At 35.3% G+C, this 13,170-nt stretch overlaps 1 protein-coding gene across 9 annotated transcripts in view; it reads left to right on the top strand.

The window, feature by feature from the left end:
* IMMP2L (inner mitochondrial membrane peptidase subunit 2) overlaps positions 1–13,170 on the top strand; it is an 872,087-nt gene that overhangs the window by 92,152 nt on the left and 766,765 nt on the right. The window contains exon 5 of one of the 9 annotated variants that reach the window (XR_002734940.1): positions 835–924. The exons of the other annotated variants lie outside the window; for them this stretch is intronic. The gene's annotated coding sequence lies outside the window, so the exon portion shown is untranslated. The remainder of the gene's footprint in view (positions 1–834; positions 925–13,170) is intronic. 9 annotated transcript variants of the gene reach the window in all.

Raw genomic sequence — 13,170 nt, 5'->3', positions numbered from 1 at the left:
TCTCATTTCTAATTTGTCTTCCTCTATTTTCTTTTAGTTCTTGGAATTTGCACTAAGACTCTTAAACATCAATGTTTTCAGATGTATTTGTGAAAGAAATATTCCTTATAGCATTTAGATAATAACAGTTAAAATTTCTTAAAAAACTCAATTTGAGTGCCCAAGCAGTTGTATGCTTGTTCTGTTTAGTTTGTTTATTGCATTTCAAATGAGTTTAAGTGTGAGTTACAATTTATGTCTGAGGCTCTGGCTACCCTCTCTCCCTGTACTCCTTCGACCCTCATGCTAAGGTGATTCAGCCCACACAGCTGAATTTCTTTTTTTTTTTTGAGATGGAGTCTCGCTCTGTCGCCCGGGCTGGAGTGCAGTGGCCAGATCTCAGCTCACTGCAAGCTCCGCCTCCCGGGTTTACGCCATTCTCCTGTCTCAGCCTCCCAGGTAGCTGGGACTACAGGCGCCCGCCACCTCGCCCGGCTAGTTTTTTGTATTTTTTAGTAGAGACGGGGTTTCACCGTGTTAGCCAGGATGGTCTCGATCTCCTGACCTCGTGATCCGCCCGTCTCGGCCTCCCAAAGTGCTGGGATTACAGGCTTGAGCCACCGCGCCCGGCAGCTGAATTTCAAAATGAAGCATATTGCCTGCTAGTTGTCTTCTGGGGCCTCTAGAGGTGTAGTAATACTAAGAGCTACTCCATGAAGCATTTTTCTTTCATTGAAATCTATGATAACTTTATTCAAATTCTGATTTTCAAAGTCAGTTTCATTTTGAAGCAGAAAGCCAAGAATGCTTTCCAGACTTTAGCAATTTCCTTTATTGCTCTATATTCTTTCTTAGGAATGACAGTGCACACTTGTAATCCTCCTACCATAGGATCCCCCTGCACTGAAGAGGGAGTTCCCTGTGAATTTCTGATCAGTAAAAAGGGTATGTTTTAAGGGAAAAGTTATATTTTACTGTAAGAAATTAATGATGATATATAATAATACCAGAAACTTTTGCCTCTCATTTAGGTGGCTGTGACAGAGGGAAAGGACATGATAAATGACTCATAAAACTTGTGACTAGAAGTATCACATACCACTGTTGCTTGTATTTCATTGCTCAAAGCACTGACATGTTTACTCTTAAAGGGGGAGTAAGTAAATATAGTATAAAGATATAATAAAGACATAAAGGAATGTTTGTTTATTATTTCTAAGTACTTTCGTAGACCTGATTGGTTGATTGATTAGTTTAATTAAATAAAATCTATTGAGTACTTACTGTATATTGTCATTTTTTATTACTAGTGCCTGTCATATGCACAAGGGACAAGATTCCTGCACTCATGGAGCTAACATTGTTGTGATAATACTGTTTTGGAAATAAGCTTGTCAGTATTTATCAAGAACCTTAACAATTCTTTTATCTTTTTTTCCCATTAATTTCACTTCTGGACTCCTACACTAAGGAGATACTAGTAAATATGAAAATATGTATAATGATAAAGATAACAGTTTTCTTTGTAATATTGAAAAATTAGAAACAGATGTCTAGTAGGAAAACAGAGGGAACTCTATTATATTTACTCATAGAATGTTATGAACTCATCACTTTGTATTAGAAACAGTTGCCACATTTTTTATTGGTTATTTTCAGTAACATTTTAGCATCCTGTGGTGACATACAGCAGATAACATAATTCATTCTGGGTGTAAGGACTAGCAAATGGTGAAGATTTTAAATTGTTAGGATTACATAGAAGAATTCTATGTCCCCACGTATGGAGTTTATATACAAGGAGATGAGGAGGATGTAGAGAAACTGGAAGTTTTGAATTCTAATAGTGTATCCAGTCATTCAAGGAGACATATCCTGAAGGCAACTGGAAATACAGAATCAGAGACTGGTTAAAAATAAAGGCTAAAAATGTTCTTTGGGGATTCATCAGTATGGAAATGTTAGTTGATCTTGTGGAAGCAGATGAGCTGTGAAGGAGTGAATCAAGATGAAGGAGAATATAGGCAGAGAGTCAAAGGGGGATGCTGGTGGGAGAGAAGAGGAAAAAGATCTTGAAGAGAGTGACGGGAAGAAGACAGGAAGAGAGGGATAGGAGAATCAGGAAAATTTTCTGTTTGGGGAAATTGTGGAAAAATAACTTGTTGAAGGGAAATAGAGCAGAGGCAGAGGAGCAAGATAGGAGGAACAACTTTATTGGTAATTTGGGGTGGTTTTCCTAGTAACTTAGGGTGGTACAATGGTAAGTTATTCATTTGTTAAAATAGAAAGCATATTATGTTTATTTTTGATAGAATAATAGCATTTCATAAGTTTTTTTTTTTCTTGAGATGGTGTTTTGTTCTGACGCCCAAGCTGGAGTGCAGTGGCACGATCTTGGCTCACTGCAACCTCTGCCTCTCGAGTTCAAGTGATTCTCCTGCCTCAACCTCCTGAGTAGCTGGGGAGTACAGGCGCATGCCACCACGCCTGGCTAAATTGTATTTTTTGGTGGAGATGGGGTTTCACCTTGTTGCCCAGGCTAGTCACAAACTCCTGACGTCAAGAGATCCCCCTGTTTCGGCCTCCCAGAGTGCTGGGATTACAGGCATGAACCACCGTGCCCTGCTGCATTCTATAAAAATTGATCAAAGTCTTTTGACTATTTAAAAACCACATTTAATTAAACATTTGATAGAGCAAGCAGAAATTATTTACATTTTTAATAGAAATTTAGTCATACAATGAAAATGCACTCGAGCATTTGTTGAAACAAAGAAAAGATTTATGCTAAGAAGTAGTCAAAAATACCAATTTTATTTATTCATTTATTGAAAAAATAATGGATATCTCGGAGACTGGAGCAGGCTAAGTGACTTGAAAGCTGCAAGAAAGAAAAAAAGGTAGCAAATGTAAGTTTTAAATCTTTTAGACAAAAATATCTAGATAGTATGATTCTGCTTAGAAACTCAAAGATTTATATGCTATATCTTGAAGCAACTAAAGGACATGGTGAACATTTTTCATATGTCACAAAGTGTTTTATATTTTTGCTTTAAGGGACAAATTAGCAATATTTGGAGACTTCACAATAACTTTGTGGGGAGAGCTAGGGCATTTGTAATGAGAAAAATATAGTTTTGTCATGTATGAAAAAGTAAGTTATAGGCCAGTAAAATGTTTCAGTATCTTGTATACCTAGAAGGACAGCTGTGACAATTGTGCCTGTATAGATCTCATTTATCCTTAAAACCTTCTAGTTTCAAACTGGTACAGACAGTGTCCTTAGTCAAGTAGTATCATCAGAATGTATTTAAATTTCTGTCTATATATTGTTTTTGGCCCACTGCAGAATCTAACAGATAGATTTTTATAGTTTTCTTTTTTTCTTTCAAGGCCAATATTAAGTAAAAGGTAACAGGTAATCTGAGTTAGTATCATTGATAAGTGTTTAGAATATTAGGTTTTTAGTTAGGAAAAGACCTTATTGATCATTTGCATTTCACCTGCTTTTGCGGATGAAGGACTTGAGACACAGGAAAATTAAATATTCTAGTCCCACTAGAAGTAAGCTACCTGACTGTCAATATGTGTATTTCCAATAATCTCTGCTGCACCTAATTTTACAATATCAGTGCTAAAATGTAAATGTAACCAGGCAGAGAATTATTATTGACTCAGCGTTGATGTGGTTTCAGTAATTCGGCAAACCAGAATCCTCAGTCAAGCATCATGTAGGTAGCAGAAGAGAGAGGGAAGGAAATCTAGGCATGGGATGTTCAGTCTGTTACTGTAAGAATTGCTCTGGACTTGGAGACAAAGGACCTGGGATTCAGTTTTGACAATGTCACTTATTAACTGTGATTTTAAAGCAAAACCCTAAATTCTCCAACCTTCAGTTTCTTTATGTATGAAATGGGAATAAACATTTTTGCTGTACTTACTTCCTAGGTTAACTGTGAGAATCAAGGCCATTGTGAGAGTCAATTTCTAGTTTACCAACATTTATTTGCTGTTACTATGTGCTAGGCAATATTGTAGCCTTCAGCAATACAAAGACAATGGAACCTTTAAAACATATTACAAAAGGCTAAAAATTAAGAAGTAAAATTTAGCTGGAAGTCTGATTTCATTCATAAATATTTAGAATATTTGCTTTTTAATTTGGAAAAGACCTTAGAGTTCAATAGAGACTTTTGTCTCCTTAGTCTTCAAAGAGATTACAACTTGGAGAGATGATCCTTTAGGCAAAAAGCCTTATGATACAGTTGATTGAGACTGTCATTATAATAAAAGCAGTTTTACAAGCTGTTAACTAATCTAGGATTGAAAAGAGAAAAGGAATGTCAGCAGTACATCAGAAAGGAAGAGCATAATTTTCTTAGAAGTAGAAGTAGAGGAATGAGTGTTTTTTCATTTTTATTATTTTGCTTTAAGCCAGCTCCATTATGTGACACCATCTTGTTTGCCCTTCTGCTAGAGACCAAACCATCCCCACCACTCTTTTAGTAAACAAGAGATTGAATAATCTCAGTTCAGTCAAGGACCTCACCTTTTCTTGCCCTAAAGAGTTTTTTGGCTTCATTGTGATTTTGGCGTCAGCTTTAAGATTCATAAATTTCTAGCAGTCTGTGTGGATTAACCTAGTGTTACTATTTAAGGAAATGATGACCATCTAGTAATAGGTTTTCTGATTGTAAGCTATTTGCCATTTATAATCCTGCTATATGTTTTTACACTTATATTTGTGGTGTTTTATGGATTCTGTCTATTTTTTTCATATTTGAACGTATCTGAAACTGGGATGCTTCTTTGAATTGATGGATTCAAAATCCATGTTGGGTAAATGGTGGTTTTGATGGAGTTGTTATCTGTGCATGTGTGAATGTGGCTGTAATGTCAAAGTTTAATTGAGTTATGTACATTTCAGGTATTCTAATAATTGCCAAATCTTATGATTTAGGCTTGGAAAGATAAGTTATATATACTCAAGTATATACGTGAGAGGCATGGGAGCAGAACAGTGGAATATATGATACAGATATCCAAAAAATGAAATCTAAGTGATAAAAAAGCATTATGTCATAGTTTAATTGACAGCCTTTTTCCTTCTAGGGATATATATAAATAGTAAACATACATCATGTAATGATGGTGCTTTGGATTCATTCATATTTGGATTCAAAATATTGATGCTGCAACAGTTTAAGTGATTTGAATGGATGACTTATGTCTTAATGGAAATTTTAAGAAAGCCTGCTTATGGAAGGTGGATATTATTTCAAAAGTCATACTTTTAATGATAGATTATGTTAAGGGATAATTTTAAAGAAAGGTTAAAATCATATCTTTTATTGAAATATAAAAAGAATGGGTATCAAAGACTTTATTAAGCTCATTAATTAATGAGGGGATCAGTAAGATGTTAGAAATTACTCAAAGGAGAGTTTTAAGAGCATACATATATAGGCAATCGAGGATTCTGAAATGAATATGCAACAGATGCAGAACTGGTTAATATACTCAGGCCAATTATCCATTTAATTTCACTGGACACAATTTATTTGCATTTTTATGGAAAAGAATTATTTGTATTATTCTGTATCTTACAACTACATAGTTGTAAAGTAGCTGAAAGACAATGTAAGGCTCATATTCTTACTGAATCAGATAATCTGGAAGGATATACTAAATAGGACATCTACTAATATTTTGCATATTTCAGTGTTTCACAATTTTTCCTGACAAATCTTAGAGTTTAGAAGGTTTCCTGATAGACTTTGTATCAAATTTTAATTTCATAGGAAGGATTGCATTCAGACCATGCTAGAAAGATAATTACCTGATGTTTTCTTGTAGCTTCTCCCTTAATCACTCATCATTCCATCTAGCTGAATTAGAGTGTTAATTTTTTTGAATTTTTCATTTATATCTTTGGGTAAGTAAATTGAATTTAATCTTGATTATATCTTTGGGTAAAGAGAAACTTAAAAAAAAGCTTTGAAAATAAGGAATCTGTAAACACTTATTGATTACATACTTTATAAAAGCATATCTCATTAAAATAAATTATCTCAATAATTCTTAATAATAAAACTATAAAAATTATAAGAAGACTCCTAGGAATATTTTTTAGCAATTTTTTTGAAATGATACACAGGAAATATTAATGAAATTAGCTATATTTGAGCGGGTCTTTGTATTTAATTCCTTTTATACTTCCTTTAGTGAGTTGAGAATGAATCATTTCCTATTTTTTAATGGAGTTAATTGCTTAAATATGGAAAAATGGAAAATTAAATGTATTTGATGGAGAGCAGAATCAAAGCTATTATCACAAAATATATACTTTTTCAAAATTGAAAGTAAATTAAAATTAAAATTTTTAACTTTATTTTTGCCCATGAATTTTGACTGAGAATAAGTTGTCACTTGATGAGCCATGTGTGGTGGCCTGTACCTGTGGTCCCAGCTATTCCGGAGGCAGGGGTGGAAGATTACTTGAGACCGGGAAGTCGAGGCTTCAGTTAGCTGCGATCACGTCACTGCACTCCAGCCTAGCTGACAAAGCAAGACCCTGTCTCTAACAACAAACAAAAACCAAAAACCCTCAAGAAGTCCAAAGTTTTTTATATGGTTTCAATTCGCTGTTACAAAGTTGTCTTACAATGCTTTGTTGATGTGTTAAATATATGAATGCATAAAGTTCTTACTGAGCATGCAGATATAGTTATTTAAGTGTTATGTTGATCAGCTTGGTAAAGTATTTTTGAGACATAACCCTTTACATTTGAAAGTCTGGCATTTAACTTGGGCTACACTTCCCAAACCATAGAGAAATATTCATTGATTCATTAACTTATTCAGCAAATGTTTATTGAGTGCTTGTTGTAAGTCTCCCTCTGTCACCCAGGCTGGAGAGCAGTGGCCGGATCTCAGCTCACTGCAAGCTCTGCCTCCCGGGTTTATGCCATTCTCCTGCCTCAGCCTCCCGAGTAGCTGGGACTACAGGCGCCCACCACCTCGCCAGGCTAGTTTTTTTGTATTTTTAGTAGAGATGGGGTTTCACCGTGTTAGCCAGGATGGTCTCAATCTCCTGACCTCGTGATCCTCCCGTCTCGGCCTCCCAAAGTGCTGGGATTACAGGCTTGAGCCACCGCGCCCGGCCAAGGCAATCATTTTATAAATGCATTTTATCTTAGGGATCTTTCCCTTGCCACAAATAAAAGAACAAGAAAGATTGAGTTTTGCTGTGTAAGAGTGATTCTTGGGTTGGATCAAGACATTGGTGAGGGATAACCAGTGAATTACCTGGACTTCCTAAAATTATCCTTCCGTCGTTTTGCTTTCCTCTCAGTGGCTCCCCATTAACCATAAAGATGATCTCTCGGTTTCATCCTCTTCTATTGGTAGCATGTATCTTTACATGTGCTTAATCAGTTTAAAGCAAGGTACCGATATCAAACAATGCTCCAATTTAAAATGAATACTTTTAAAATAACACTTAAATTTGTTGAATAGCTTCACAAATGCGTCTCTGAATCTGTTTCTTACGGTCTTTTGTGAAGGTTTTTGAAGGGCTGTGCTGATCAGTGGAAAATCAGAAGAGTGAATCTGCTGTAATGGTGGGGAGAAGGCATCAAGGAAAACGTGCACAAAAAAGAATTAAGGTGGTAAATTTATACGAGAGGTATTCAAGGCAGGAAACTGTGAAGACACTGCCTAAATAGGAGTGAAGAAGCAAGCTATACAGTGGGATGCTTTGAGTTTTTGTGGCCATAAAAATGAGGTCAGCTAAGAAAAGAAGTATTATTTGGGTTTCAATGAAGGCTGCACTGTGCATAGATTATTTCCAGTTGTAGCAATGGACACTAATCTATGATAATGACACGAGGGTTAGAAAAGTCACATGCAAATTAAGTAATTAGAATCGGAACAACATGTAGTTTAGGTAGTGCTACTTTGGGTGGTGAGTTTGATACAGGTAAAGTGAGAGTTTATTTATTCAGTAGAACTCCTGCTATGTGTCAGACACTGTTCTAGGTATTTGAGATTGGCCATTGAACAAAATGATGTAGATCCCTGCCCTTTTGAAGCTTACTTTCTAGCAAGAAGAGAGATACATAGAGACATAATAGGTATAGTAACTGTGTACATTTTTTTGTTAGGAGATAAGTGCTATAGAAAATAGTACTGTAAAGAGGATCAGAAGTGTTGGAGGAGGAGATTATGGTAGATTGCTGTATTGAATAGAGTAGTAATTTGCTTTTGAATTGGAGACTTATGGCAACCTGCTACTTTATTTCCTCTCCCTTATGACTTCAGAGAATTGGAAGTTGGGCCTCCCCAGAGAGATTTAGTGGTGGAGGAACAGGAAGTAAACAGATGTGTGTTTTTCAAGATTGTAGTACAATTTGGATAGTTTAGTCATGATCTTCTCTTTGTCCCTTAATTTCTTTTTTATTCAGCAATAGAAAATGATAAAAATATATTACTGGAAAATGGGCTGCAAATTATCAGAGTTCTAAAACAGAGATGTATAATTTATTAGAAATAAATCTTACTTATGAAAGATTTTGGTAGCATTTGAGTCATAAGCTTCATAGGAATCTCAGGACGGTTTTGTGTAACTATGGTTTGCTTAGGGAATTCTAAGTTTTATCTACTTTTCAAAAGACCAGTGTAATCAATGTTTCTTTGGCAAAACTCTATATATCTTGACAGCTTGTTAAAATAATAGTTAGCTTCTGGCTTTCCATTTCACATATGCAGACCGTATCATAAATTGCTTTACTAAACTTGATGCATATGTATAGTCGTGGTAGATTATACAAGATTGTTGCTGATAAAAACTTTAAAGTAAGGCTCAAAATTAGACTGTAAACCTGCATCTTGATTAATATATAACTGTTACTAGAAAAACATAAGTCTACATTATTTCATGTGTCACTGAATAATGTAATGTCTCCAATAGATATTACACTGAAGGACAGTAGGAAGGGAGATACCTTCCCCAGCCCTACTGCCCTTCAGTGACTAGAATTGTTTCAAGTCTGTATAGAAAGGCACTGTTAATTTTTTATTCCCTGTGACCTGTATATCTTCTCTTATTTTCTACTTAATTCTTTCTTTTAAAAAAGTATATATTGATTTCTTGCATGTGCTACTAGTGATATGTCCAGAGAAAATGTAGGATTTCTTTGTTTGCAAGGGTTTCTTCCTTTTCTACTAAGTCATTTTGCCTTGCCTTCTCTCTCCTCTTTTCCTTTGTTCTCTTGTTCTTCCCTGTTCTTCAATTAATCCCATTTCCCAATCTCTACCCTTTTAGCACTCCATAAAAAGGATCATGTAATCTGAAATCTAGAACGTTATAATGTATTTGAGAATGCCCATGTCTCAGAGAACGTGCTTGAATTCTAATTCTTCGTTACTCCTTTCAAGTTTCAGTCTTCTCAGCCTTCACATTTATACTTCTTTATTATTCATCATGATCTTGTATAGTTTTGTTCCTGTGAAGGCCAAAGCAGTTTAAACTCATGTATGTATGTATATATGTATGTATGTGTTATATATGTATGTATGTATGTATGTTTGTGTCTATTTTTTTCATTCTTCTAGGAAAGAGGGGGAATAAATTGGTAGGAAAGAGTAAAGATGGTAAGATGTTTTCTCATATGGAGAGCTGGTCCTCACTTAAGCTGAGAGCACCTGTAGTGGAAAAATATATGAGATTTTATTTTTTTGTGGCTCCCCACAGTTTATCTGCCCAAAACAATGTCCTGTAGTATTCTTGGGGATGTGTAAGAGCATGACTTTTTTTTTTTTTTTTCCTATAAAGCTAGAGAAGGATAATTGTGAGAAGGGAGATGGGAAAGGATATCATATTTAAGAGGCACTTCCTCACATAGGTCATTTTTAGGAAAAAATTTTATGGAAGTTTAGATCTAGCAATTGATTTCCTTAAATATATTTCTGTGCCTAGCTATTTTTTAGAAAAATCTTCAAGTAATTAGAGGGGTATATCTACTCCAATTTAAAGACCACTGCATTATGCCATATAGCTTCTGTTCCTGCTTATCATTTTTACTCTCTTACTTCTTTGTGTTAGGTATATTCGTTATCATCAGGGTTAACAGTGTCCTGTTGTTTATTTTCTGAGTGTAGGAAGTATATAAATGTTATCTATATGACTGGATTTGTAAGTACTTGATAAAGATGTAGCAGTGGAAGTGATGAGGAGAAGAAAAGGAAGAGGAGGAGAATGAAGACAAGTAAAAAATAATTTAAAAAAATTCAACACTTATTTGCAGGCACTTAACAATGCTAGATACTATTATAATCACTTTACATATTAAATCTTTATTTAGTCCTATTTGTACCCTGAGAGGCACTTACTGTTATTATCCCTGTTTTATAGATAAGAAAATTATGGCACTGAGAGGTTAAGAAACTTGTCCAAGCTTGTCAGTGGTGGAAGCAGAATTTGAACCAAGCAGTCTTATTCTAGAAAGAGCCTTAACCACTGTGTTATGTGCATGTACATATACATACATGTGAACATATTCACCAATACATTAGCTGGGCTAGACCACAAGTATTTGTGTATATCAAAAGATATATAAATATTCACAATGTTTTAAACCATCAGAAAAAGGACAATGTAATTAATGAAGAAAAACATAAAGGGTATGGGAATGGGGAAAATAGAAAAAGAGTAACAACCTTATTTCTCTCAAGTGACAAAGTGATTTTTAAAAAATAGAAATACCACATTTAAAGATACATTCATAGCAATTAAGCCTATGCCTTTAACATTTTGTGATATTTACAGAGAAATAATTTTAAAATCTGTTTAAACATTTTTCACCTTTTGAAATTATATACCCTGTCAAGATGCACATACTATATTCTTTACAGTTCAGTTTTCACATATAATAATGACATTTAAACTTTTCCTTCCTTCTAATAGATAAAAAATCAAATTCCTTCTTTTTTAACTTTCCACCCCTTTAACTGTGGCTGTAGAGAAAAAAATTGAAAATGCACTAAGTTTAAAGATACTTAGTGATCCCCACATTTAAAAATAGGAGGAAGAATGAGTGGTAGCTTAACCTATTTGAATTGAATGTAATAGTTTCTGATATTTTGATAATTACAACCTTTTCAGTGTTGTGTCAAAATATTTGAAAAAATAGATTCTGAATTCCCTCTGGGATATTTTGAGGAGAGTTCTGTTCTGTGAAGTCTGGACTGGGAAGGAATGTAAAGCAGTACACTAGTATGTCCCCATATTTAGAACTCTTCAGAGGAGACTTGATAAATGTTTGAGCTCTGTGTGCTTAGCTGCACCAAGCTGCTTCAAGTTTACTAGGCATGCTGGAAATTAAGTTGATTTTGGGTCAAAGAGTGACCATGATTTTATCCTCCTCTGCATCCTTAGCCAGCCCACTCCGGTTTCCTTCTCTTAAGACAGTGGTCGTAGTACTCCAAAGTACTCCAATTGTTTGTAAAGTAGCAAGTTCCTTTGATAGGCTTGTAAAATAACTTACTGCATTTGAAAATTTGGATTACTGTATTGAATAGAGGTATAAGTAAGTAACAGATAAATTATTGTCTCTGATGTATCATGTAGCCATGTGTGAATTACCTTTTTGGGCCTTTGTTTTCTCATTTTTAAAATGAAGGGGATTGAATGAGATAACCTTATAACCTTCATCTTAACAAACGTGAAATCAACGTATGCTATTACATGTGTGTATTTTTGCTAAGTTATCTTAAAAGTTTGTGATACATGCTCTGGAAAGAAAAATTCAAATGAAAAAATCCTCAGTATTTCTGCAGCAAAGGTGAAATTGAGAGATTCTAGATGGTTGTGTGAGGCCTGTGTTCCACTTTGGTGTTATCCCTGTCAACATAGAGGCTTTTGTTCTGTTCTGTTTAAATAGTGTTTGTGACTAGGTCCAAACCAGCTCAATTTGGCTTTTTAATTCATAGGACTTGCTATGAAGTGGCACTTAACTATATGGGCAAATTTAATCTTAAAACCACTTACTCTCCTATGATTTACAAAGGGCCTCCTAGCACAGAATTGTAGAAAATTCTATTAGTGTATGTATTTAACATTATAGTATCATGTGCTTTATCAGCTGCATCCAGTACTAGTTTATTTGTATCAGACTGTTTTTTTGTTACTGGTTGTCACATTTGAGGTACCTATACAGACATACTGCAGTGGACACTTCAGCCTTCTCATTAGCACAGACCATTTTCTGAGGGTTAGAGATGTACCTTGTAGCCATCTTTGATATGATGGCTGATTTCAGGGTTATTTCATTCAATATTCTGGCATTGATGAAAGTTTATATAGGGAGCAAAGGGTCATGAAAAGGGTAAAATCCAGTATTTGGAAGGTCTAGAAAATCATTCAACTGTAAATGATGAAGTTCTCAAGTACATGTCTCCATAGCTACTTCCAATGATTGAAACTAGTTTTGAAAAGACAGAATACCTGGAATAGTTTTTGGCTTTAACTTCCTATAGGTCCCCTAAGGAAGTAGGACTATATTTAGTGTAGTTATCCTGAGACTATTGTGGGATCAATTTGTAGAGCGTGGTAAGTGGCTCCCAAAAAGGAATCCCTACTTTGTAGTGAACACTTAACTGTATGGCTTTGGACATTCCTCTGATAAATGGTTCAGACCATATTACCTGCAGAGCTTTTTTTTTTTTTTTTGAGAGGGAGTCTCACTCTGTCACCAGGCTGGAGTATAGTGGCACGATCTCGGCTCACTGCAATTTCTGCTTCCTGGGTTCAAGCGATTCTCCTGCCTCAGCCTCCCGAGTAGCTGGAATTACAGGCATGTGTCACCACACCCGGCTATTTTTTGTATTTTTAGTAGAGACAGGGTTTTACCATATTGGCCAGGATGGTCTCGATCTACTGACCTTGTGATCTGCCCACCTTGGCCTCCCAAAGTGCTGGGATTACAGGTGTGAGCCACTGTGCCTGGCCTACTTACAGAGCTTTTCATGTGACTGTTACATTGCCTTATTTTCCAGTTAGTTGTGTACAGGAATACTTTTTAAAAAATTGTGTTTCATCTCACTGCACTTGGCAGATACTGTGTTTTTTTTACAGATTGAAGGTTTGTGGCAGCTCTGTGTCAAGCAAGTCTGTTGGGACCATGTTTTCAA

This window comes from Piliocolobus tephrosceles, chromosome 8 (genome assembly GCF_002776525.5).
Source record: "Piliocolobus tephrosceles isolate RC106 chromosome 8, ASM277652v3, whole genome shotgun sequence".
Lineage (NCBI taxonomy): Eukaryota > Metazoa > Chordata > Mammalia > Primates > Cercopithecidae > Piliocolobus > Piliocolobus tephrosceles.
The sequence above is the reverse complement of the archived record's forward strand: the minus strand, read 5'-3'. Positions and strand labels throughout refer to the sequence as shown.